At 38.8% G+C, this 24,343-nt stretch overlaps 1 protein-coding gene across 4 annotated transcripts in view; it reads left to right on the plus strand.

Moving 5' to 3' along the window:
• The window catches only part of KLHL32 (kelch like family member 32), a 224,608-nt gene that overhangs the window by 71,151 nt on the left and 129,114 nt on the right, over nt 1–24,343 (plus strand). Inside the window, exon 1 of one of the 4 annotated variants that reach the window (XM_054490892.2) lies at nt 14,433–14,502. The exons of the other annotated variants lie outside the window; for them this stretch is intronic. The gene's annotated coding sequence lies outside the window, so the exon portion shown is untranslated. Of the gene's footprint in view, nt 1–14,432; nt 14,503–24,343 lie in introns of those variants that run through there. 4 annotated transcript variants of the gene reach the window in all.

The raw sequence follows: 24,343 nt of genomic DNA on the forward strand, positions 1-24,343 counted from the left end.
CGTTAAGTTCATACGTAAGGTTCCCCTTTTTTGAAATCTTAATACTTTCACCTTGTCACCTTCAAGGAATTAAAGATTATGTACTATGTGTGGCAGCCCCCTTACCAGTAACATCTCAGAGAGATTGTGACCAACTAAACACTAGTGAAGTCCATCAAACTACTGTTGAACACTATTAAGTAAGGGAGTATTGAAACAGAGATAGCAAGAGAAATGAGGGGCCTCAAGTGGTGGGGACAAGTCAGCCTCTTCTCCCTGCTTCCTTGGAAGCCCCTCTGACAGTGGGAACACATAAGTTACAGGGCCCAGCGTGGGCAGCCCTGGGCTGCGGGCCACTCTGTAGGTTCTGGAAGCTGTTGTCTAACATTTGCTATCTCCAGCTTAAATCTCCATGAACGCCTACAGTTTCTGGCCAGGGAAACAGATGTCTTGACTGTCTAACATAACTTCGTATATGTGTTGGTAAAGTGATTCAAATATGACATTTTGGAAAATTAAATATTTGAGCATCTTTTTCCTTTAGAGGCTGGGCGTGCTCCTGCTTATGTAATTTTTTGAATTGAGAAAAGGGCATAAATCCCATCATTAAAACAACAACAATAACAACAATCTGTGTTTCATGTATTTTATAATCCTACTTTCTAGTTGCTATTTGATTAAAATTACATAAAAGACTATAAATGAGTATAATATGTAATTAGAAATAAATAGGTTTTTAAAAATTCAATAAGTATTTGTTACATACCTACCATTTTCTAGACACTGAATGAATTCGTAGTCTGGTAGGAGTTAGAAACAACTGACCAAATGACTGCAATATAATGTAATTGGTATATGGGTTTTGGCTTGGTATTTTGGGCTCAAACCTTATTTTTATCCCTTTTCCCCTCTTCAACATTCTCAAGCAGTAACAATAATAACTAATTAATATTAAATAATAATTAATTGAGCACTTACTGTTCTCAGGCAACTATTCTAAATGTTTTATGTGTATCAAACTCATTTAATCCTCTAGAGAAACTTGTAAGATGGGTATTACTGTCATCTCTATTTTAAAAATAAAGAACAGGAGGCCCAAATTTTAATAATTCACATTAGGGGCATGAAAAGTGATTAAGTAAGAGCTGATGATGGCCTGAAGTAAGCAAGGAGCAGATGGCTGGAGAGAAGAGGGTATGTTTGAGGAATGGGTTGGGAGGTAGGTAAACAGGACATTGTGATAGATGGCGAGAGGGAGGAAAGACAAGAGTGAGTGTGGTTGAGGGTCAGGGAGCATGGGAGCAAAGGGATGTTCATGCTGACCAAAGGCTTGAGGTCTGGAGAGTGTTGGGAAAAGAGCAGGCACAAGACATTTGGAAAGAAGCCGTACCATTGAGCGAGCAAATGAGGAAGGCTATGTGTATGAAGATGTCTGTCCTCCTTGAGGCTGGAGCCAGTGTCTTTTCCTTTCTGTTGTTTGTACCCTAGAACCCACAGTGCCTGGCCCACACAGACCATCTTCATTCTCCCTGTTGCTATCTGATTGGAATAGTTTCTTGCTGTGTCATGTGGGTGGGCCCTCCCAAACCCCTCTCCATAATTTATCCCCTAAAACACCCAGATATGTATGCATTGTTTAAGACATTAGTTTGTCTTATTTCCTGAGAAAGTGTCCTATAAAGACTTGAAGGTGGCCAGGCATGGTGGCTCGTAAATGTAATCCCAGCCCTTTGGAAGGCCCAATGGGGAGAATTGCCTGAGCTCAGGAGTTTGAGACCAGCTTGGACAGCATAGTGAGACCCTGTCTCTATAAAAAAAAATTAGCTGGGTGTAGTGGCATGCACCTGCAGTCTCAGTTTCTTGAGAGGCTTAGCAGGAGGATCGCTTGAGCCCAGGTGGAGGCTGTAGTGAGCCATGGTTACACCGTTGTACAGGAGTGCACAAAATACATGAACAAACAGTCATGCCAACAAAAAAAAACCATACAAGAGATCCTCCTGCTTAAGCCTCTCAAGTAGCTGAGACTACAAAACATACAAACAACCATACAAACCATAAAAAACTTACAAACCAACCAATCAAAAACAGCTTCAAGGTAACAGTACTGCTGATTTTAAAATATGTAAATGGAATCAATGTTGGATTCATGTTGTTTCCTATTTGGTTGCTTTGTAGACTCTTCATTACCATTTCTGCTTCTCAGAAATCACATGTAGTGACACGTGGTGTTTATTACGTAAAGGATAAATGGCAGCATAACACTGACAGTTATTTTTGCTTCCAGCCCCCAAGACTGTACAGCCTTCTGCCTTATTCCTAGCCTGCTCCTCAACCTCCATTGAGTCTGTAAACCTCTAGTATACTTCCAGTAAATTATCCTTTTACTTAAAAACTAAAATTAAAAATAAATATACTTTGTAAACTGTCAAATACTATATGAATATTAAAAGCCTTTTAGTAGTCAGTTTCAGTCTTTCATTCAGTCATCCACACCACAGCTTTCTTCTGGGCACATACTAAGCAGTCCCTGGGCTTGATGCTGTAATTAGAATCTGCTCGTTTGATCTGCAGGAATATTGTCACATTCTGATTAAAACAGTTCTCAAAAATTAAATTTTAACTTGGAACAACGTACACTAAATCTCTTTTTCAGAAAAAAATAAATAAAAATAATAGTAAAATAACACCAAGTCCTTTAATACATATAGTGATTATTTTTAGTTTAGCTTTTTTATGGTTACTGTAAGCATATAAATATTTACCACTGTCCTAAATAGCAAAGCATTACCCTGCAGTTATCTAATTGGTGCATGAATGTCACTAAAATTAAATCTCATGATGTTCAATATTTTCCTTAGTCAATTTTACACTGTCCTGCCCTGTGATTAATTACTTTGCTTGAGGCCAAGCAAGTACTACTGAGTCCTGTGATAAGTGGATGTTTATGCCAAAAACAACAGCATTGCTAATTCTTGCATATTTGCACATGTTATGTTCTTTTCTTTCTCTGACACCTGTATTTCATGTATTGATCACAGAGGCACCAGAGTATCATTCTTACAGTATATGAATTATGCATTACATAGTAAACTGATCATTATTTTCCATCAAATGAATACTTTGGCTTACACTTAATTTTATAAAATCTGTTTATAGAAATCATTAAGAAGTAGAACAATGTTAGTTAGAAATTGAAGAATATGGCTGAAGAATTTATTACCTTTGAAGATATTATGAAGATCCTAAGAAGAAAAAAAATTTAAGGAGGCATCTAATAGGCAGATTAACAAGGCTTTGGGGAAGTGATACAAATGTATGTTGCTTTCAAAAAGTATATTTCCCTTGGGCATGGATACTCATGCCTGTAATCTCAACACTTTAGGAGGCTGAGGCAGGAGGATCATTTGAGCCCAGGAGTTCAAGACCAGCCTGTGCAACATAGGGACACCCCATCTCTACAAAAAAATTAGAAAATTAGCTGGGTATGGTCACACATGCCTGTAGTCCTCGCTCCTTGGGAGGCTAAGGTGGGAGGGTCATTTGAGCCTGGGAAGTCGAGGCTGCAGTGAGCCATGATTGTGCCACAGCACTCCAGCCTGATTGACAGAGTAAGACTCTGTCTCAAAAAAAAAAAAAAAAAAAAAGAGTTACTTTCCATTTTTGTTTGAATTTTGATATCAAAAACATCAATAAAATAATTTATTTCCAGATTGTACTCATCTGTTTTCACCATATTTGATGGAATTTTGAAGTGAACAATTCCTGACAGTATAAAAAGTAAAAATCCAGGTATTAGGACCATTTTTTCCCTGCTATTTTCTTTTTCTGATGACAACTTTATTTTTCTCTGTGAAGCTATAAGATAATTTGCCTCTAATATTTTTGTTTTAAATGTTTTTCAAACATTTGAATTTTAATTTTTTAGATTCTAGTTAGTATTAATATTTTATCTTATTTAATATTTTTATTACAGTAGCTATTGGTACTTCCTAAATAAATGTGCTTCTTTATTATGGTTCTTAATGTGGTAAGAACAAATAAACCACATGCACATAATTCACCATTATCTCAATTTCATAGACATTTACCGAGCATCTACTACATGCAAAAAAGTTTGTGCCGGATGTTGCAAGGGCTCCGAAAACATCACTGCTACAGCTTCTGCATAGAGATGATTGTTGACACTTCAGGAATAGAGACTGTACATGAGGAGGGAAAGAGAGCAGGAAAAGAATGTCTGTGATCAGAACCTAAAGGATGCTTTTACTTGGGTGGTAGAAAAAGAATGCAAAGATGGCCAATGGGACAAAGAAGGAAAAGGCAAAGATAAAAACATAAGCAAAGTGTACATTTTAATCAAAGCCAGAAAAGGAAAGGGTTTCAGGAGGTTGACATATTCTGCAGAAGACTGAGGAGGACTCAGAAAAATTCAACAAAGTGGTACTATTAAAGAGTTGGGAAAGGAAGGCTAACTCTAAGGGTGTTATATAAAACTATTAATTGATGCTACTCAAAGTGTGGTCCGTGGATAAGTGCAAGTCTGCAAAGTGCCTATTAACTATCCATGCTGATGAGCTACAGAATGTAAATGAACTACATTGTGACACACTGTGTCAGTTCAATGGGAATTTTTTGACAGGAAGTCTTTCTTGAGGAAGCATGTAGTAAGTTCATTTGTGTGCTGGTAACTGGATTTCTGATCTTGTCCCAGATGTTTAAGGAGCAGTTCACAGACAGACTACTTGGAGGAGCACTGATAGAAACACAATACAATGTAGACAAACATGATTTCATTTTTAGATAAAATTTATGATTTCATTGTGAGGTAATAAATATGATTATAATTTCTATTGAAAATACTTGTGCCATTTTCTAGACATCAAATAAAACTTGCAAGAATGGGTTTCTTTCTAATAATTCCTGTCACTATTACTTTGGAGTACCTTTTAATTTTTATTCTAATTACTCAAAAACATTCTCTAAAAAATACGGCACATAATTTCCAAATGTGGAGCAACCAAGATGTCACTCAGTAGGTGAATAGGTAAACTATGCTATGTTCATAAAATGGAATATTAGTTTGTAATAAAAAGAAATGAGCTATCAAGCCCTGAAAATGCATGGGGGAAACTTGAATTTATATTACAAAGTGAATGAAGCCAGTCTAAAAAGACTATCTATTCTATGAATCCAACTATATGACATTCTGGAAAAGGCAAAACTATGGAGACAATAAAAGGTCAGTGTTTGGCAGAGACTTGAGAGAAGGAGGGATAATAGATGGAGCACAGGGGATTTTTAAGGCAGTGAAACTATTCTATATAATACTGTAATGGTAGATACAAATAATCATACATTTATAAAAACCCACAGAATATACAACACCAGGAGTGAACCCTAACATAAACTTTGGATTTGGTGGATAATGATGTGTAAATGTTGGTTCAGCAATTTTGCCATACTGGTGGGGCATGTTGATGGAGTAGGCTATGCTTGCGGAGGGGGAAGGAGGTATGTGGAACTCTCTATACTTTCTACTCAGTTTTACTGGTGAACCTAAAACTGGTCTAAAACATACATTTTATTAATTAAATTTTTAAATTAAAAAAATATTGTAGGTACCTCACAACTGTCTCATAATTGTTTTATTGTTTTCAAGAAAGGTGGCCTTCCAATGAAGCTTTTGTGTTTTGTTTTGGTTTGGTTTTTTTTTGTTTGTTTGTTTGAGACAGGGTCTTTGTCACTCAGACTGAAGTGCAGTGGCACAATCATGGCTCACCAAAGCCTCAACCTCCCAGACTTGAGTGATCCTCACACCTCAGCCTCATGAGTAGTTGGGACCACAGGCATGTGCCACCACACTTGGCTAATTTTTCTTATATTTTTGTAGAGACAGGGTCTCCCTTTATTGCCCAATACTGAACTATTAGGTTGTAAAAACAAAATGTATTCCTTTGAAGAACAGATAACAGTCATGGTCTATCAGGTCTTAGTGTCAAAGTTGAGTGATTCTAAGATAATGAAAGTAGATATTTTTAGATGGAGAGTAGCACTCTGAAGATGATCTGCCTGGCTCTTTTGTTGAAGGTTGTTGCTGTTCATCTAGACATATGTATATGATGCTGTTACAAAAGAGAGAAATCGGACACTGATGGAGTGTGAGTTCTCCAAAGAAACATAACAAAGAGGAGTAGATAGATAGATAGATAGATAGATAGATAGATAGATAGATAGATAGATAGATAGATAGATAGATAAACTCTACTGTAAAGAACTGGCTTACATGATTATGGAAGCTGAGAAGTCCTTGGATCTGCAGTTGGTAAGCTGGAAACCCAGGAGAGCTGGTTGTATGCTTCTAGTCCAAGTCTGAAGGCCTGAACTAGGAGAGCTGTTGGTATAAGTTCCAGTCTGGGTATAAGTTCCAGTCTGAGTATAAGTCCAAAGGTAGGATAAGAACAATGTTCCTGCTCAAAGACAGCCAGGCAGAGAGAAGGAATTCTTTTTTCACTTAGCCTTTTATTCTATCCAGGTCTTCAACCAGTTGGATGAAGCCCACTCACGTTAGAGAAAGCAATTTGCTTTACTCATTCTACCAATTCCTTGACTGGCTTTTGGGAATCCCTAGTTGACTAATAATTTTACTTTAAAATATTTCAAGAAAAAAGCATAATTTAAAAATATAACGAATATAGCTTAAGAGCAAAAACAAATATTTTTTAAACTCTATGAAGAACCCATATTTTTATTTATTTATTATTTTTTACACTTTTAGGGTCAGGGTACATGTGCAGGTTTGTTATATAGGTAAATTGTGCATCATAGGAGTTTGGTGTACAGATTATTTCATTGCTCAGGTCCTAAGCATAGTACACTATAAGCGTATTTTTATCTTCACCCTCCTGCCACCCTCCACTCTCAAGTAGGCCCCACTGTCTACTGTTCCCTTCTTTGTGTCCATGTGTACTCAATGTTTAGCTCCCACTTATAAGTAAGGTCATGCAGTATTTGGCTTTCTGTTCCTGCGTTAGTTCACTTACAGTAATGACCTCCAGCTCCATCCATGTTTCTGCAAAGGACATGATTTCTTTCACTTTTATGGTTACATAAAAAACAGTAGTACATATGTAGTACATATTCCTTGGTGAATATGTACTACATTTCCTTTATTTAGTCTACCATTGATGGGCATTTAGGTTGATTTCATGTCTTTGCTATCGTGAATACTGCTACACTGAACATGCATGTGTCTTTATGGTGGAAAATATATATATTCCTATATTCCTTTGGGTATGTACCCAATAATGAGATTGAGGGTCAAATGGTAGTTCTAAGTTCTTTGAGAAATCGCCAAAGTTCTTTCTACAATGGCCAAACTAATTTACATTCCTGCCAGCAGTGTATAAGTATTCCCTTTTCTCTGTAACCTTGCCAGCATCTGTTATTTTCTGACTTTTTAATAATAGCCATTCTGACTGGTATAAGATGGTACCTCATTATGGTTTTGATTTCCATTTCTCAAATGATTAATGATGATGAGCATTTTTTCATGTGCTTGTTGGCAGTATGTATGTCTTCTTTTGGAAAGTGTCTGTTCATGTCCTTTTCCCACTTTTTAATGGGGTTATTTGTTTTTTCCTTGTTAATTTGTTTAAGTTCCCTGTAGATTCTGGATAATAGACCTTTGTTGGATATATGGTTTATAAAAATTTTCTCCCATTCTGTATAGTGCCTGTTTACTCTGTTGAAAGTTTCTTTTGCTATGCAGAAGCTATTTAGTTTAATTAGTTGTTTGTAAATTTTTGGTTTTGTTGCAATTGCTTTCGGCATCTTTGTCATGAAATGTTTGCCAGGGCCTATGTCCGGAATGGTATTTCCTAGATGATCTTCCAGGGTTTTTAGAGTTCTAGGTTTTACATTTAGCTTTAATCCATCTTGAGTTGATTTTTTGTATATGCTGTAAGGAACGGGTCTAGTTTCAAAGTTCTGCATATGGCTAGTCAGTTATACCATTGATTGAATAGGGTGTCTTTTTCCCATTGCTTGTTTTTGTTGACTTAAACAAAGATCAGATGGTTGTAGGTATGTGGCTTTATTTCTGGGTTCTCTATTCTGTTCCATTGGTCTATTCCTCTATTTTTGTACCAATATCATGCTGTTTTGGTTACTGTAGTCTTATAGTATAGTTTGAAGTTAGTTAATGTGAGGCTTCCTGCTTTGTTCTTTTCTCTTTGAGTATTCAACTCTCTTTTGGTTCTGTATGAGTTTTAAAATAGTTATTTCTAATTTTGTGAAGAATGCCATTGGTTGTTTGATAGGAATAGCACTGAATTTATATGTTGCTTTGGGAAGTATGGCCATTTAACAATATTGATTCTTCCTATTCATGAGTATGGAATGTTTTTCCATTTGTTTGTATTGTCTCTGATTTCTTTGAGCAGTGTTTTGTAAACCTTGTAGAGATCTTTCACCTCCCTGGTTGGTTATATTCCAGGTATTTTATTCTTTTTATGGCTATCGTGAATGTGACTGAGTTCTTGATTTGGCTTTCAGCTTGAATGTTGTTGGTGTATAGAAATGCTACTGATTTTTGTACACTGATTTTGTATTCTGAAACTTTGCTGAGGTTGTTTATCAGATGTAAGAACTTTTGGGCAGAGGCTATGTGAGGTTTTTAACTATAGAGTCACATCATCTGCAAACAGGGATAGTTTGATTCCTCTCTTCCTATTTGGATGCCTTTTATTTCTTTCTATTTCCTGATTGTTCTGGCTAGGACTTCCAGTACTATGTTGAATAGGAGTGGTGAGAGTGGGCATTCTTGTCTTGTTCCCGTTCTCAAGGGGAATGCTTCCAGCTTTTGCCTATTTAGTATGTTTGCTGAGAGTTTGTTGTAGATGGCTGTTATTATTTTGAGATATGTTCCTTCAGTGCCTAGTTTATTGAGTTTTTTTTAACATGAAGAGATATTTAATTTTATCAAAAGCCTTTTCTTTATCTATTAGGAAAATCATAAGGTTTTGGTTTTAGTTTTGTTTATGTGATGAGTGACAATAATTGATTTGCATATGGTGAACCAACCTTGCTTCCCAAGGATAAAGCCTATTGATCGTAGTGCATTAGCTTTTTGATGTGCTGCTGGGTTTGGTTTATTAGTATTTTGTTGTGGATTTTTGCATCTATGTTCATCAAGGCTATTGGCCTGAAGTTTTCTTTTTTTTTTTTTTTTTTTTTGTTATGGCTCTGCTAGGTTTTGGTATCAGGATGATGCTGCTCTCATAGAATGATTTAGGGAGGAGTCCATCCTCCTCAATTTTTTTGAATAGTTTTAGTGGGAATGGTATCAGCACTTTTTTGTACACCTGGTAGAATTTGACTGTGAATCTATCTGGTCCTGGGCTTTTTCTGGTTGGTAGGCTTTTTATTACTGATTTAATTTTGGAACTCATTTGGTCTGTTCAGGATTTCAGTTTCTTCCTGGTTCAGTCTTGGAAGATTGTATGTTTCTAGGAATTTATTCATTTCCTCTAGGTTTTCTAGTTTTTGTGCCTAGAGGTGTTCATAATAGTCTCTGAGGGTATTTTGCATATCTGTGGGGTCAGTGGTAATGTCCCCTTTGTCATTTCTGTTTGTGTTTATTTAGATCTTCTCTCTTTTTTTCTTTATTAATCTAGGTAGTGGTCTATCTCTCTTATTTATTCTTTCAAATAGCAAACTTCTGAATTTGTTGAACTTTTGTATGGTTTTTCACATCTCAATTTCATTTGATTCAGCTCTGATTTTGGTTATTTCTTGTCTTCTGCTAGCTTTGGGAGTTGGTTGCTGTTCTTTTCCTATTTCTTCTAGGTGTGATGTTAGGTTGTTAATTTGAGATATTTCTAACTTTTTGATGTGGGCATTTATCACTATAAACATTTTTCTTCAGTCTGCTTTAGCTGTGTCCCAGAGATTCTGGTATGTGGTGAACTGATTCTCATTAGTTTCAAATAATTTCTTGATTTATGCCTTAATTTCACTGTTTACGCAAGTCATTCTGTAACAGATTGTTTAATTTCCATATAATTGTGTGGTTTTCAGAGATTTTCTTAGTATTAATGTCTTTTCTATTAGACTGTTCTCTGAGAATGTGGTTGGTATAATTTCAGGGTTTTTTTTTTAATTTTCTGAGGATTGTTTTCTGGCTAAATGTGTGCTTGATTTTAGAGTATGTGGTATGTGCAGAAGAGAAGAATGTATATGCTCTTGTTTTGGGGTGTCAAGTTCAGTAGATGTCTGTTAGTTCCATTTGGTCAAGTGCTGAGTATAGGTCCTGAATATCTTTGTTAGTTTTTTCCCTCGATGATCTAATACTATCAGTGGAGTGTTTAAGCCTCCCATTATTATTGTTTAGTTATCTAGGTCTCTTCATAGGTCTCTAAGGACTTGCTTTATGAAGCTGGGTGCCCTTGTGTTAGGTGCATACATATTTAGGATAATTAGGTCTTTTCATTGAATTGAGTCCTTTACCATTAGGTAATGCTCTTCTTTGTCTTTTTAAATTGTTGTTGTTGATTTATAGTCTTTTTTGTCTGATACTAGAATAGAAAGCTCTGCTCTTTTCTGTTTTCTGTTTGCTTGGCAGATTTTTCTCCATTTCTTTACTTTGAGCCTATGGGGGTTATTGCATGTGAGATGGGCCTCTTGAAGCCAGCATGCAGTTGCGTCTTGCTTCTTTATCCAAGTTGACATTCTGTGCATTTTATTTGGGCATTTCTACTGTTTACATTTAAGGTTGATATTGATATGTGTGGGTTTGATCCTGTCATTGTGTTGTTAGCTGGTTATTATGCAGACTTGATTGTGTAGTTGCTCTATAATGTCAATGGTCTATGTACTTAAATGTGTTTTTGTGGTGACCAGTAATGGTCTTTGTTTCCATGTTTAGCACTCTTTTAAGGACTTCTTGTAAGGCAGATCTTGTGGTAATGAATTCCTGTACCATTTGCTGGTCTAAAAAGGATCTTATTTCTCCTTTGCTTATGAAACTTAGTTTGGTTAGGTATGACATTCTTTGTTGGATTTTTTTTTTCTTTAAGAATGCTGAATATAGGCCCCCAAACTCTTCTGCTTGTAGGGTTTCTGGTGAAAGATCCACTGTTAGCTTGATGATGATCTCTTTTTAGGTGACCAACCCCTTCTCTCTAGATGCTTTTAAGAGTTTTTCTTTCATATCTATCTCATGGAATCTGAGGACTATGTGTCTTGGGGATGGTCATCTCATATAGTGTCTCACAGGGGTTCTCCACATTTCCCAAATTTTAGTGTTGGCCTCTTTAGCAAGGCTGGGGAAATTTTCATGAAAGATATCTTCAAATACATTTTCTAAGTTGCTTGTTTTTTCTCTCTCTCTTTTAGGGATGCTAATGAATTGTAGATTTGGTCTCTTTACATTATCCTATATTTCTTGGAGGTTTTGCTCATTCTTTTTTACTCGTTTTTATTTATTTTTGTCTGACTGAAATATTTTGGAGAGGTGGTCTTCGAGTTCTGAGACTCTTTCTTTGGCTTTGTCAATTCTGCCGTTAGTACTTAGGATTATATTATGTAATCCTTAAAGTGAGCTTTTCAGCTTTATCAGATCATTTCTTAAAGTGGCCATTTTATCTTTTCGCTCCTGTATCATTTTATTGTACTTCTCAGATCTCTTGGATTGGGTTTTGATTTTCTCTTGAATATGGATGATCTTTGTTCCTATCTATATTTTGAATTCTATGTGTCATTTGAGCCATTTCAGTCTGGTTAAGAACCATTGCTGACAAACTAGCATGGCTGGTTGAAGGTAGGAAGACCCTCTGGTTTTCTGAGTTGCCACAGGTCTTACACTGGTTCTTTCTCATGTGTATGGGCTGATGTTTCTTCAGTCTTTGAGGCTGCTGTCCTTTGGATGAGGTTTTTTTGCTTTTTCATCTTTGATACCCTTGGGAGTTTGATTGTGCTATAAGGTAGGTACAGTCAACTGGCATCATTTCTGGAAGATTTTATGAGGCCAAGGCTCAGCTCAGCACTCCTGGACTATGTGCTCTAACTCTGGGGGGCTGGCAGTGGGGCCCTAGCTTTGTTCTCTGGCCTGTAAAGGTTAGGAACCTGCTGCACTGGAGGGGCCAAAGTGTTCCCAGTCTGCTGGCCACAACACTCCGATGAGGGCTGCCCACTAAATCACTTCATCAAGGTGTTGGCAGTGGAATTTGTGCTCGCTTGCACATGCCAGTGATTGCAGCAATGCTCAGTGTGTATGTGAATTGCCTGGGATGTGGGACCAGTGGAAGCAGGGCAGTGGCATTCCTGCACCTGCTCATGCAGGTGGTTGTGGTGGTGGTGACATGACAGGGTCAGGGCACTGGGGGAACAGGTTGTCTGGCATTTGTGCCAGTGGTGGCGGCATGGGGTTGGGTGTCAGGGTGTGCTGGCACCAGCAGAGGGAAGTTGTGGTGGGGAAAGGCCGTGGCAGCCCTGTGTGTTTCAGCCGGTTCCAGTGCACTGGAACTCTCTGACAGTCAGGTGCAGTCTGCCAGCAAAGGAGCTATGATAAAGTTTTCCAGGAAGCACCCTGTTTGGGCATCTGAGGCTGCACTGCAAGTGGGTGCAACCAGTCTGGAGCCCTAGGAGAGGCCAGAAGACAGGGTAGTGCTCAGATCAGACTAGCCCCATCTCACAAGGAAGACCACTGTGCTGTGTCCAGGTCTGACAGTCACCCCTAGGCTAATGTCTTCTAGAGGAGCATAGGTGTCCCTGGCTGTGCTCCACTGCAGCCACTCCCATGCCAAACCCTCTGTGCACAGGCTGGAGTCCTGCTCCTGCCACCTCTCCCAGCAGCTCTCCCTGCCAGGGTAAGTGTCTGTGGAGGTCATGGGGTCTCCTGCTGATAGGATTCTGGAGGTCCACGGTGAGAGCAGGCCATACCTCGGCTGTTCATCTCACTCTTTCCCCAGGAGACGCTGGAGCCCAGGAATGAGTCCCTTTGCTCAGCAGCCCTGTGCAGGGTTCCTAGCATCCTTTCCCTTCAGCCCATCCTCTGTGTCTTCCTTCCATCCACTCATTGCCTTCTCTCCAAAGATCTGCTCAGAGAGTGTTTCAGTCTTCCCTGTGTCCCTGTCTCTTGACGGGAAATGTTGCTCCTGGCTGTGCTTAGCCGGCCATCTTGGCTCCCCAGCCACATTTGTATAAGATAATTAATTAGAAGGGCAGTATAGTTTTAGACTGAGACCAGTCTAATTTATAACATCTCTATTCACATACTTTCTGGCTGTGTTTATCCTTGGGCAAGTGGCTTTATATCATTAAGTTTTATATTCTTCTCCAATTGTAAAAGCAGGTGAATTGTCACTTCATGGGGCTAATGTAGAAATTAAATAAGATAAATGTCAGTTGCAAACCAAGGGTCTGAAACATACTAGATGTTAAATTGATGGTTTACTAGTATTGGTGATGGTATCTAGTTTTCAAGCACAATAGAGTGGAATTTTGGTTTATAAACCAAAATTCTGTTAAGAAACAGTATTTTTAAGGCCATTCAGCAGAGACAATTTTTACCAATTTCATCTATATTTTAAATTTAAATGTTTCTTTTATTTTGAAATAGTTTTTCACAAGGCTTTGCTTTTCAAATGTAAATGTTTAATCTTTTGAACACATTGGCTCTCTGGGCACCTAAAACTCTCTTCACTATCGACACTTTAGGATTTACTGGCAATGTTGTTGATTCTGTTTTAATTTGCAATAGAGCACTTGCATAAATGTAATTTGAAATGTTTGGAGAGTTGTGCATGGGACTGGAAAAATGCATGTGAGATGTTCCTTTGCTTTGTATATTGTGAAAGGGAGGATTTGTACATGCTTTGTTGTTGTTGTTACATACGCTAGTTTACTGTTTTGAATATAATTTGTTTACTACTTTGAATTCCCTGTTTGATGGAAGTGAAATGTGATCTTGCTGGACAGTAGAAGGAAAGACTGCCTGTATTTCATGCTCATACCTACCAAAGCATCAGACTGTTTCATATTTAAGAGCAGTTTAAAACGCATGTGAGGGACTTCTTGATCTTAATTCTAGTGTCTTTAAAAATGTATGTGGAGATTATACATTTTTGAGATACTATAATTAAGGTCAAGAAGGGAGGTAATTTGCATTCCCCTTCAAAGAGCTTTGATACCAGCTCTGGGGACTGAGGGGCATTGTCAGTGAAAGGGCCCCACACAGAGGCTTCTATGTCTCCAGCCTGCAGCCTGGAGGACTGTGAAGACTTCTATTTAGCCTCACACAGAGGAAGGCAGAATAAACAAACTGAAATGGCCCAAACAAGCTACTGGGTTTTTCCCTAGACTTAGGGTAAGGAAAAGGATCAGGCGCTGGTTTGACAAAAAAAAAAGTGAGCATACAGAAAAATATTTATAGGATACTCTATGCCATGCTCCTGGTTCATTGCAGATTATCAATCAGTGGAAAGTGATAGAAGCAATGGAAGCATCAGCAGAACGGGTATAGAGGTAAGAAAGCAGTTGCAGCAGCAATGGTGCTTGGCTCTGGTAGGGCTGGTGGAGCAGGGCTGCTGTATTAGAAGAGTCAGGACTTGTTCATATGTCTGTCTCTCCCTCTCCCCCAGATCATAGCTGAATCTCAGCCCTGGACTTTGCAGGTAATAAGTGTAGCAAATATTTTTTAAAACATTTATCAGCATCATTTAAATTATTACAAAAGCTTATAAATTGAATCCTATATAGTGCATTGTTCCCCTTAACTATTTCTGATTATATATCATCTTGTTATTTTAGATATTGAAGAATGTATCCCTCATCTTTCCTCAATTTTGTGTGTGGATGAGTGAGGAACCACAAAAGTGTTTTCCTAAAAAAATACTTGCTAATATTCTGCTGTGTGTTGTATTTTGGTCCTAATGTTGAAAAGCAAATATCTTCAAATGACCTCAAATCTTGCTACCTAGGGAAGGAAATAGTGGCTTTTGGGAAATCAAGAACTTTTGAATATAACAAAAGTACCTAGAAGAATAAAAGGCACATTCCTTTATATATCTTATTAGGCTTTCTTTTTTTCCTAAGTAGTAAAACAATCATTAGTTTCACTGAGTATTTTGGACAGCATATTAGAAATTTGGAGTACCAAGTTTACTATTCTTTACTGGAGATTGTCCAGCAGAGGAAAGCAAATACCAATGGATGTGTGGAAGCATTTTCTGATCTTTAACACGTACACCTGCTATACCTAACAGCCTGCTCAGAAGAAGGTTCTATTTCTGGATGGTAAATGAGAGCTTCCCAGTGGACCATTATTGTATCATAAGTGGTAGTGGGAGGAGGGACAGCGTTTGGACATGAGGGAGTTATCATATATGCCATGATATCATTGCTAGGTCATTTATCTCTTGTCTAGCCAAGTTCACGTTAAATTCTACTAGGTTAGCACTTGAGGTCATTTAACAAAACTGCTGTTTTTTAAGAATAGGAGACATGTTCTTCTTTGAATCCTGCGAGAGGTGGTTGCTGAAAATAATAGGAACCATATCTTCATATTTTAGGCAAAAGTCACTTTTAAGAAGCTTTGTGATAAATCACCTAGAGAAGCCAGTGAATTATGCCCTAATGGTTGGAATGAGACAAGCTTTCTAATAGTGATGACAATTATTAATTACTAATCACAAGTATGTGTGTGGTGGGAGTGAATCTCAAAGCTATAGTAAAAGGAAATTTGTGCCTTTTTACATAATGAATGAGGAAAGTCTCTTTAAAAGAGCAAAGAAAACTATTAAATTATAAAAATGTTGAATTTCTTGTCACAACCTTTAAAAACTCTATAAACTCATCTAAAACCCCAATTCACTGTAGTGTGAAAAATAGATACATATTCAGAGTGATCATTTATCTTGAATTAAAATTAAGCATCCAAATCATTGCAAACTTATCCCCTGCTTATGGTCACGCTGAAATAAAAGTATTTAAAACTTCTTAGTAGAAAAGGATATTAATGACGCAAGGATAGGCCAGAAAATGAATACACTTCTTACTAAGGAAATAACGATTGTTATTCAAGCTGCAAAACCTAAACATGGAAAGGAAGGTAAATTGCCATTTATTAAAAATCTTTCTTTATTTGTTTGCTAACCTCAGTCCTAGTTGTATTCACATTTGTTACTTTGTTTAATCCCCCCAATAATCCTTAAATGTAGATATTACAACAACTTTACAGATGATGAAATTGTTTGCTAAACATTGAATAATTTGTAATCAATCACATAACTGCTGAATGCTAGAGTCTAAACCCTAGCCTAGGCACACATGCCTCCAAACCCCCTCCATTTTCCATTATACCAAGATGTGTGGAACTGAGTACTCCCTGTTCATGTCTGCCATTAGCTATTGAGCATTATGTTAGGCAAAATAATAGACCCCCTGGCCAAAGATGTCCATGTCCTAATTTCTGGAGCCTGTAATAATGAAGTGATGGACCTTGAGGTGGCAATACTATCCTGGATTATAGAGCTGGACCCAATGTAACCACAAAGTCCTAAAGATAGAAGAGAGTCAGCAGAGTCAGCGTCTGAGGAGTCAGGACAGAAGCAGAGGTTGGAGTGATGTAATTGTTGGCTTTGAAGGAGGAGACCATGAAACAAGTGACTTCTGTAAGCTGGAAAAGACAAGAAAACAAGTTCTTCCTAAAGCCTCCAGAAGGAATACAGCCCTGCTGACACCTTGATTTTAGCCCAGTGAGACCCATTTTGGACTTTCGACTTCCAGAACTATGAAATAGATTTGTGTTGTTTTAAACCACGAAGTTTGTGGTACTGTCACAGTAGCAAGGAGACTAATACAGGCATCTTAACAGTTGCTAGCTGCAGTGAATTTTTCCTTGATAATTTTTGTGAATTTTCAGATGTGGCTTTGCTTACTATCATTTCTGTAATCCTGGCCTCATAGTGCCACCTGAAAATGTTGAGAAACATAATTCAGTCAGAGGTTTCAGATTTGAAGAGCAATTAAACTATATATGAGGGTTCTCATATAGGAAGTAATTGGGTTCCTTTATTTCAAAGCAGAATATCAGAAGAGTCAGAAGGATTTGACATGTTTGATGTAGAAAACTTTATTATTATTGTTATTGTTATGGTTGTGGTTATTTTTCACTGCGCCTTCCTCAGCACTCTGAGTCCAAAAGAGCCCTTTTTCAGAATTTCATCTTTTTCATGTTAATAATAGAGATCACTCTGTCTCTAAATGGTGTTTGGTCAGTGAGTTTTGTAATCTTAAATGGCAGAAATGTCATGACATGTAATTTTGTGAGAAAAGGATACTTACCCCTCCTAGCCTTTACATAAGTGAAATATAGTAAATGCTCTTAAAATTACTGTACATTTTCTTGGGAGAAATAACATTCCTTGTACTTTATGAGAAAAATATGTGTAAAGTTGCACATCGTAGAAGATGCAGATTTTAATATCCAGTGTATTTCAGCAGTTTGGTATCAGAAAAGTGCACTGAGCTAGTGTTAAATAACTTTTTATTAGAATGTCCTCTCTATTGTTAAGTTGCCACATTATATGAGGAAACTCACTTCAGTTTTTGTGCCTTGGTTTTGTTGTTGTAAAATGGAGAGAATAGTACCTGTTTTGTTATTCCATTTAAAAAATTACCTGATATAATATAAGTGACAGTGCTTAGAAAGGAATAAAAATAGTTACACCAATGCTAGGTGGTGTTTTTGTTATTACTAAGAAAGTCCCTGAAGTCACCCTGCTCTCCCCACCACATACATACACAGACACACACATACACACATGTACACGTGTGAGGTCTAACAATGAAATACCCAGTTAAGGCATTTTTATTCCATGAAAGGATAAAATAACATTTAGTAAACAGCCTAAGTATTAATTAAAAAGTTATTCAATCTTTTGATGTAAGTTCCACAAATACCTTCAATCAGAATTTATATTAATTTTTCAGTGTTCCCAGAGCTGAAATGATTATCACCTACTGAGGCAAAGGAAGAAAACAGCGTATTATGGGAGTCAAGCCAACTTTGCAACTTGCTGTGACTTATTATTTTGGGTTATTTCCCCTGTTGCCACAAACAATATTTGTCAAAAGGGATAAATGCTCATTTTATAAATTTGTTGTCCTAAAGTTTAAACTGAAAAATTAACATAAGTGCAGTGGTCTCTGAAGTAGGGGTTTGTGCACCCCTGAGGGTGCAGGGGAAGGAAATTTTCTCTCTGTAAATGTTTCTTTTTTGGACGGGCACGGTGGCTCACGCTTGTAATCCCAGCACTTTGGGAGGCCGAGGCGGGCGGATCACGAGTTCAGGAGATCGAGACCACGGTGAAACCCCGTCTCTACTAAAAATACAAAAAATTTGCCGGGCGTAGTGGCGGGAGCCTGTAGTCCCAGCTATTCGGAGATGCTGAGGCAGGAGAATGGCGTGAACCCGGGAGGCGGAGCTTGCAGTGAGCCGAGATCGCGCCACTGCACTCCAACCTGGGTGACAGAGCGAGACTCCGTCTCAAAAAAAAAAAAAAGTTTCCTTTTTCCTATCTGTAAATTATTATACCAACTTTTTTTCTGCTTTGGGTTTGTTTTATAGTATATATAACAAATTGGTATATAGTATGTCTATATAATTTATAATTTATAAATATGTAAATATTAGGGCTACTACTCAACAGTATGGTGATGGTGTTTGCACAGTGAAAAAATGTTTCAAGAACACTACAATAGTGAAACAGTACACAGAATTTAAATGTGACTTCATAGGCACTACTACTGAAGTTTAGAGAAAAAGAATTCATTGACCCATTTGACAAATTCTGATTGTCTACTATAAGCCAGATAATCTGCATTTTGTCATTGTCCATGCAACAGTTCTCTGAGGCAGGTATCTTCATTTTGTGTTCATGAAAACTGAGGCTTAGGGAAGTAAAGTAACCCAGCTAAGGTCATGTAACTCATAAAGGATGCAGCCAAGGCTCAAATCCTTGTCTGTTGGACTCCAAAGGTCAAATTCCCAACCCCATTCTCACCTGCCTCCTACTCTGCTGAACAGCTTAGTATGAAAGGAAAGGTTGTGATATGGTTAGGCTCTGTGTCCCCACCTAAATCTCATCTCAAATTTTAATCCCCATAATCCCCATTTGTTAGGGGAGGGACCTGGTGGGAGGTGATTGGATCATGGCGGTGGTTTCCCGCATGGTGTTCTCATCATAGTGAGTGAGTTCTCAGGAGATCTGATGGTTTTATAAGGGGATCTTTTCCCTTCACTCCCTTTTTCTCTCCCCTGCTGCCTTGTGAAGAAGGTCCTTGCTTGCCCCTTGCCTTCTGCCATGATTGTAAGTTTCCTGAGGCCTTCCTAGCCATGTGCAACTGTGAGTCAATTAAACCTCTTTTCTTTATAAATCACCCAGTCTTGGGTATTTCTTTATTGCAGTGTGAGAACGGACCAGTACAGGAAATTGATACTGCAGAGAGTAGGGTACTGCTATAAAGATACTTGAAAATGTGGAAGCAACCTTGGATAACAGGCAGAGGTTGGAACACTTTGGAGGGCTCAGAAGAAGACAGGAAGATGTGGGAAAGTTTGGAGCTTCCTAGAGACTTGTTGAATGGACTTTACCAAAATGCTGATATGATGTAGACAGTGAAGTCCAGGCTGAGGTGGTCTCAGATGGAAATAAGGAACTTCTTGGGAACTGGAGCAAAGCTCACTATTGCTATGCCTTAGCAAAGAGACTGTTGGCATTTTGCCCCTGCCCTAGAGACCTGTGGAACTCTGAATGTGAGAGAGATGATGTGAAATTGGAACCTATGTTTAAAAGGTAAGGAGAGCATAAAAGTTTGGAAAATTTGCAGCCTGACCATGCAATAGAAAAGAAAAACCCATTTTCTGGGGAGACATTCAAGCTGGCTGCAGAAATTTGCATAAGTAACAAGGAGCAGAATGTTAATTGCCAAGACCATGGGGAAAATGTCCCCAGGGCATGTCAGAGATCTCGGTAGCAGCCCCTCCCATCAGAGGCCCGGAGGCCTAGGAGGAAAATATGGTTTCATGGGTCGGCCATTGCTATGTGCAGCCTTGGGACTTGGTCCCCTGCATCTCGGCCATGGCTAAAAGGGACCAAGGTACAGCTCAGACCATTGCTTCAGAGGGCACAAGCTCCAAGCCTTGGAAGCTTCCATGTGATATTGGGGCTGTGGGTGCACAGAAGTCAACAATTGAGGCTTGGGAACCCCCTCCTAGATTTAGAGGATGTATGGAAACACCTGCATGTCCAGGCAGAAATTTGCTGCAGGGTCGGAGCCCTCATGGAGAACCTCTGCTAGGGCAATGCAGAAGGGAAATGTGGGGTTGGAGCCCCCACACAGAGTCCCTACTGGGGTACTGCCTAGTGGAGCTGTGAGAAGAGGGCCACCATCCTCCAGATCCCAGAATGGCAGCTCCACTGACAGCTTGCACTGTGTGCCTCAGAAAGCTGAAGACATTCAGTGCAAGCCCATGAAAGCAGAGAGGGGGACTATACCCTGCAAAGCCACAGGGGTGGCTGCCCAAGGCTATGGGAGCCCACCTCTTGCATCAGTGTGCCCTGGATGTGAGACATGGAGTCAAAGGAGATCATTTTGGAACTTTAAGGTTTAATGACTGTCCTATTTGATTTCAGACTTGCATGGAACTGTAGCCCCTTTATTTTGGCCAATTTCTCCCATTTGGAATGAGTGTGTTTACCCAATGCTTGTACATCCATTTTATCTAGGAAGTAACTAACTTGCTTTTGATTTTACAGGCTTATAGGTGGAAGGGGCTTTCCTTGTCTTAGATAAGACTTTGGACTTGGACTTTTGAGTTAATGTTGGATTGAGTTAAGACTTTGGGGGATTGTCGGAAGGGAATGATTGTGTTTTGAAGTGTGAGGATGAGATTTGGGAGGGGCCAGGGGCAGAATTATATGGTTTGCGCTGTGTCCCCAGCCAAATCTCATCTCGAATTGCAATCCCCATAATCCTGGGAGGGACCTGGTGTGAGATGATTGGATCATGGGGTTGGTTTACCCCATGATGTTTTCATGATAATGAGTGAGTTCTCACAAGAACTGATGGTTTTGTAAGAGGCTCTTCTCCCTTCACTCTCTTCTGTCTCCTGCTGCCATGTGAAGAAAGTCCTTGCTTCCCCTTTGCCTTCCACCGTTATTGTAAGTCTCCTGAAGCCTCCCCAGCCATGTGGAACTGTGAGTCAATTAAACCTCTTTCCTTTATAAATTATCCAGTCTCAGGTATTTCTTTATAGCAGTGTGAAAATGGACTAAATACAGGTTGGAAATGTTAACTGGTTTTTAAAGTCAGTATGACTGGAATTTGGTGAGCAGATTAGCATGACATTTTATAGATGTTAATTTCGAAAAGAAAAAAGAAAAAAAATCCTGGACACATCTGGATGAGTTATCCCATGCCATGTCCTTGAGATTTAGGAGATTAATAAGCAGAGCCAAGCTGGTGCATCTAAAAGATTTGACTTGAACTCAGAGACAGATAGCATAGCTAATTTCAGCTGGAAGCTTCTTAATCTCCAGGGTTCTTATCCAATGTTTTGGCTACCACGGGGAATGCCCTCATCATTGGGAGAGTTGCTGCCCTTCTCTACCTATAGTATGAGGTTTGCTGGTAGCATTCCATTCTGGAGAGGGGCTGATGGAACAGATAATGCCAAATACAGAACAAAGGTGAAGAGTCAGGCAAGGGTTAGGTGGAGAAAAGGATGGAAGACAGAGAAATAAATGGCGCCATGCAAAGGGGCCAGGATCTTCTAATCTTGAAGTTGTGATAGACAAGCCAGACTATTCTGGAAATTATAGAAACAAGAATGTGGCAGAGATGGCCAGCCAACTTAGGTTTCTCTTTTGGGGATATGGCTTGGAAATTCTTCTCAGCCAGCGACTTCACTTTCCAGTCCCACTTGTATCTAGGTGGGGCCATATGACTAGCCCTTGCCAGGAGGGTATGACTAGAAGGACACAATGGTTATGAAACAGAGGTACCTGTTCCACAGTCTCCCTTTCCCATCTACAAGCCAGATGGAATGGCAGCAGAGGACCTAGAGGAGAGCAGAGCCCCATGATGAAAGGAACCTGAGCCCCAAGTGATCATGTGGATGATGGCTTAACTAGGAATACACACACTGGGCTGTGTCATGAGTGAGTGAAGCCACTGGGAATTTGGGTTTTATCTATTATAAAACTACCTAAGATTTTAATGCCACATTACCTTAGTTAATACAAAATCATTAACAGACTCAACAAGTGGATGAAACTATGACAGTGTGGAAACTAGTTATTGATGCAGTCAAAAAGGGTACAGTAAGTATAATTAATATTGAATCAAGAAAACTTTTTTTCAATGCTGCATACTTCTGAGGAGAAAAAAAGAAACAGAGAAAGCATGGAATGTAAAAACACAATATAAGATGACAGATATTAGACCAAATGTTTTAGTAATCACAAAATATGTGAACTGATCAAAGGCATCTGTTGAAAGATACAAACTAAGATTTATTAAAAATATCAATTTGGCCAGGCACAGTGGCTCATGCTGTGCCAGCACTCTGCAGGCCAAGGCAGGTGGATCACCTGAGGTCAGGAGTTTGAGACCAGCCTGGCCAACATGGTGAAACCCTGCCTCTACTTTAAAAAAAAAAAAAAAATTAGCTGGGCATGTTGGCACACTCCTGTGATCCCAGCTGCCCAGGAGGCTGAGGCAGGAGAATAGGAGAATCGTCTGAACCAGGGAGGCAGAGGTTGCAGCGAGCCGAGATCGCACCACTGTGCTCCAGCCTGGACGACAGAGCAAGACTCAGTCTCAAAAAAAAAAAAAAAAAAAAAAATCAATCCAAGTATATTTATTAATAAAGAAATGTACCTCAGAAAAATATATTAGTCAGATGCTAACATATGTGTAACAATATTAATATGCTATAAAGTAGAATTCAAGATGAACAGAATTGGAAGGGAGAAAAAGTAGAAATTCTATGCTGACCAAAGTAACAATCTATCAGATAACAGTTATGAACCTATATTTACTTAACAAACCTTCAAAATACATTAGGAAAATGATAGAATCATGAGAAATTGACAAATTCTCAATCAGAGTTGGAGATTTTTAACACTCTTCTCTCTGAAACTGACAGATCATATAGATTTTTTTAAATGTAGACGGAGGATATGGATAGTACACATTCTCAGCACACATGAAACAATTATAAAAATGGTAGTTAAGTAGGTTGTTCTGATAAAGTACATAATTAGGACATAAAGGACTCATTAAAATCAGAAATCTGTAACAGAATTGATAATCTAGCCTCCTATCATATACTTGCAATTGTAAAAAATACTCTTAAAAGTCTATGAGATAAAGGGAAAATGAATATAGAAATTACAAAATATTTAAAACTGAATACCAAAAAAAAGCAGCATTCTTAATATGGACTTGAAGAAGCACAGTTATAGCCTTTTTGCAATTTGCGTTCCTTGGGAAGTAGACTCTGAGACAGAGATTAGTGTGAAGAGCCCTTGGACCCAATACCTGCAGAAGGGAGGTAAAGAAGGCAGGAAGGAGAAGTTGGTCTTCAATGCAAGCCCAACGACAGCCTCAGTGGACTCCACAGGGAACACAGGAGCTAAAATGTTTTTCAGAGTTGGCCAGTGTGATTAGGACTTTATATTCTTGCAAAGATTAGTCACTGGATGTGGGCCACCCCGGTACGTGTGGGACTTTGGGTGAAGCACTCACAGTAGCTGAGTCAATCCCTGAAAAGGCTGGCAGGTGAAGTTGGTCTGCCCACAGTTCTCTCAGCACCTAGGAATAAAGAATTCTTCATTAAAGAGGGATCTGAGTGGCACATCGGCACATCAGTGTCCTCTCCAAGCCTTGGTGCATTTATTTAAAAATAGGAAACATCCAAAATAAGAGCTATGCTTTCAACCCTAATAAAATAATTGGAAGTAAATAAGCATAAAAGCAGACATTTATGAAACGGCAAAAAAAATTTTATACTATTTTCTTTTTTTTGAGACGGAGTCTCCCTCTGTCACCAGGCTGGAGTGCAGTGGCGCGATCTCGGCTCACTGCAATCTCTGCCTCCTGGGTTCAAGCCATTCTCCTACCTCAGCCTCCCAAGTAGCTGGAACTACAGGCACCCACCACCACACCCGGCTAATTTTTTTTTTTTCTTTTTGAGACAGAGTCTTGCTCTCTCGCCCACAGTGCAGCAATCTTGGCTCACTGCAACCTCTGCCTCCTGGGTTCAAGCAATTCTCCTGCCTCAGCCTCCCGAGTAACT

This window comes from Pongo pygmaeus, chromosome 5, assembly GCF_028885625.2.
Source record: "Pongo pygmaeus isolate AG05252 chromosome 5, NHGRI_mPonPyg2-v2.0_pri, whole genome shotgun sequence".
Taxonomy (NCBI): Eukaryota; Metazoa; Chordata; class Mammalia; order Primates; family Hominidae; genus Pongo; species Pongo pygmaeus.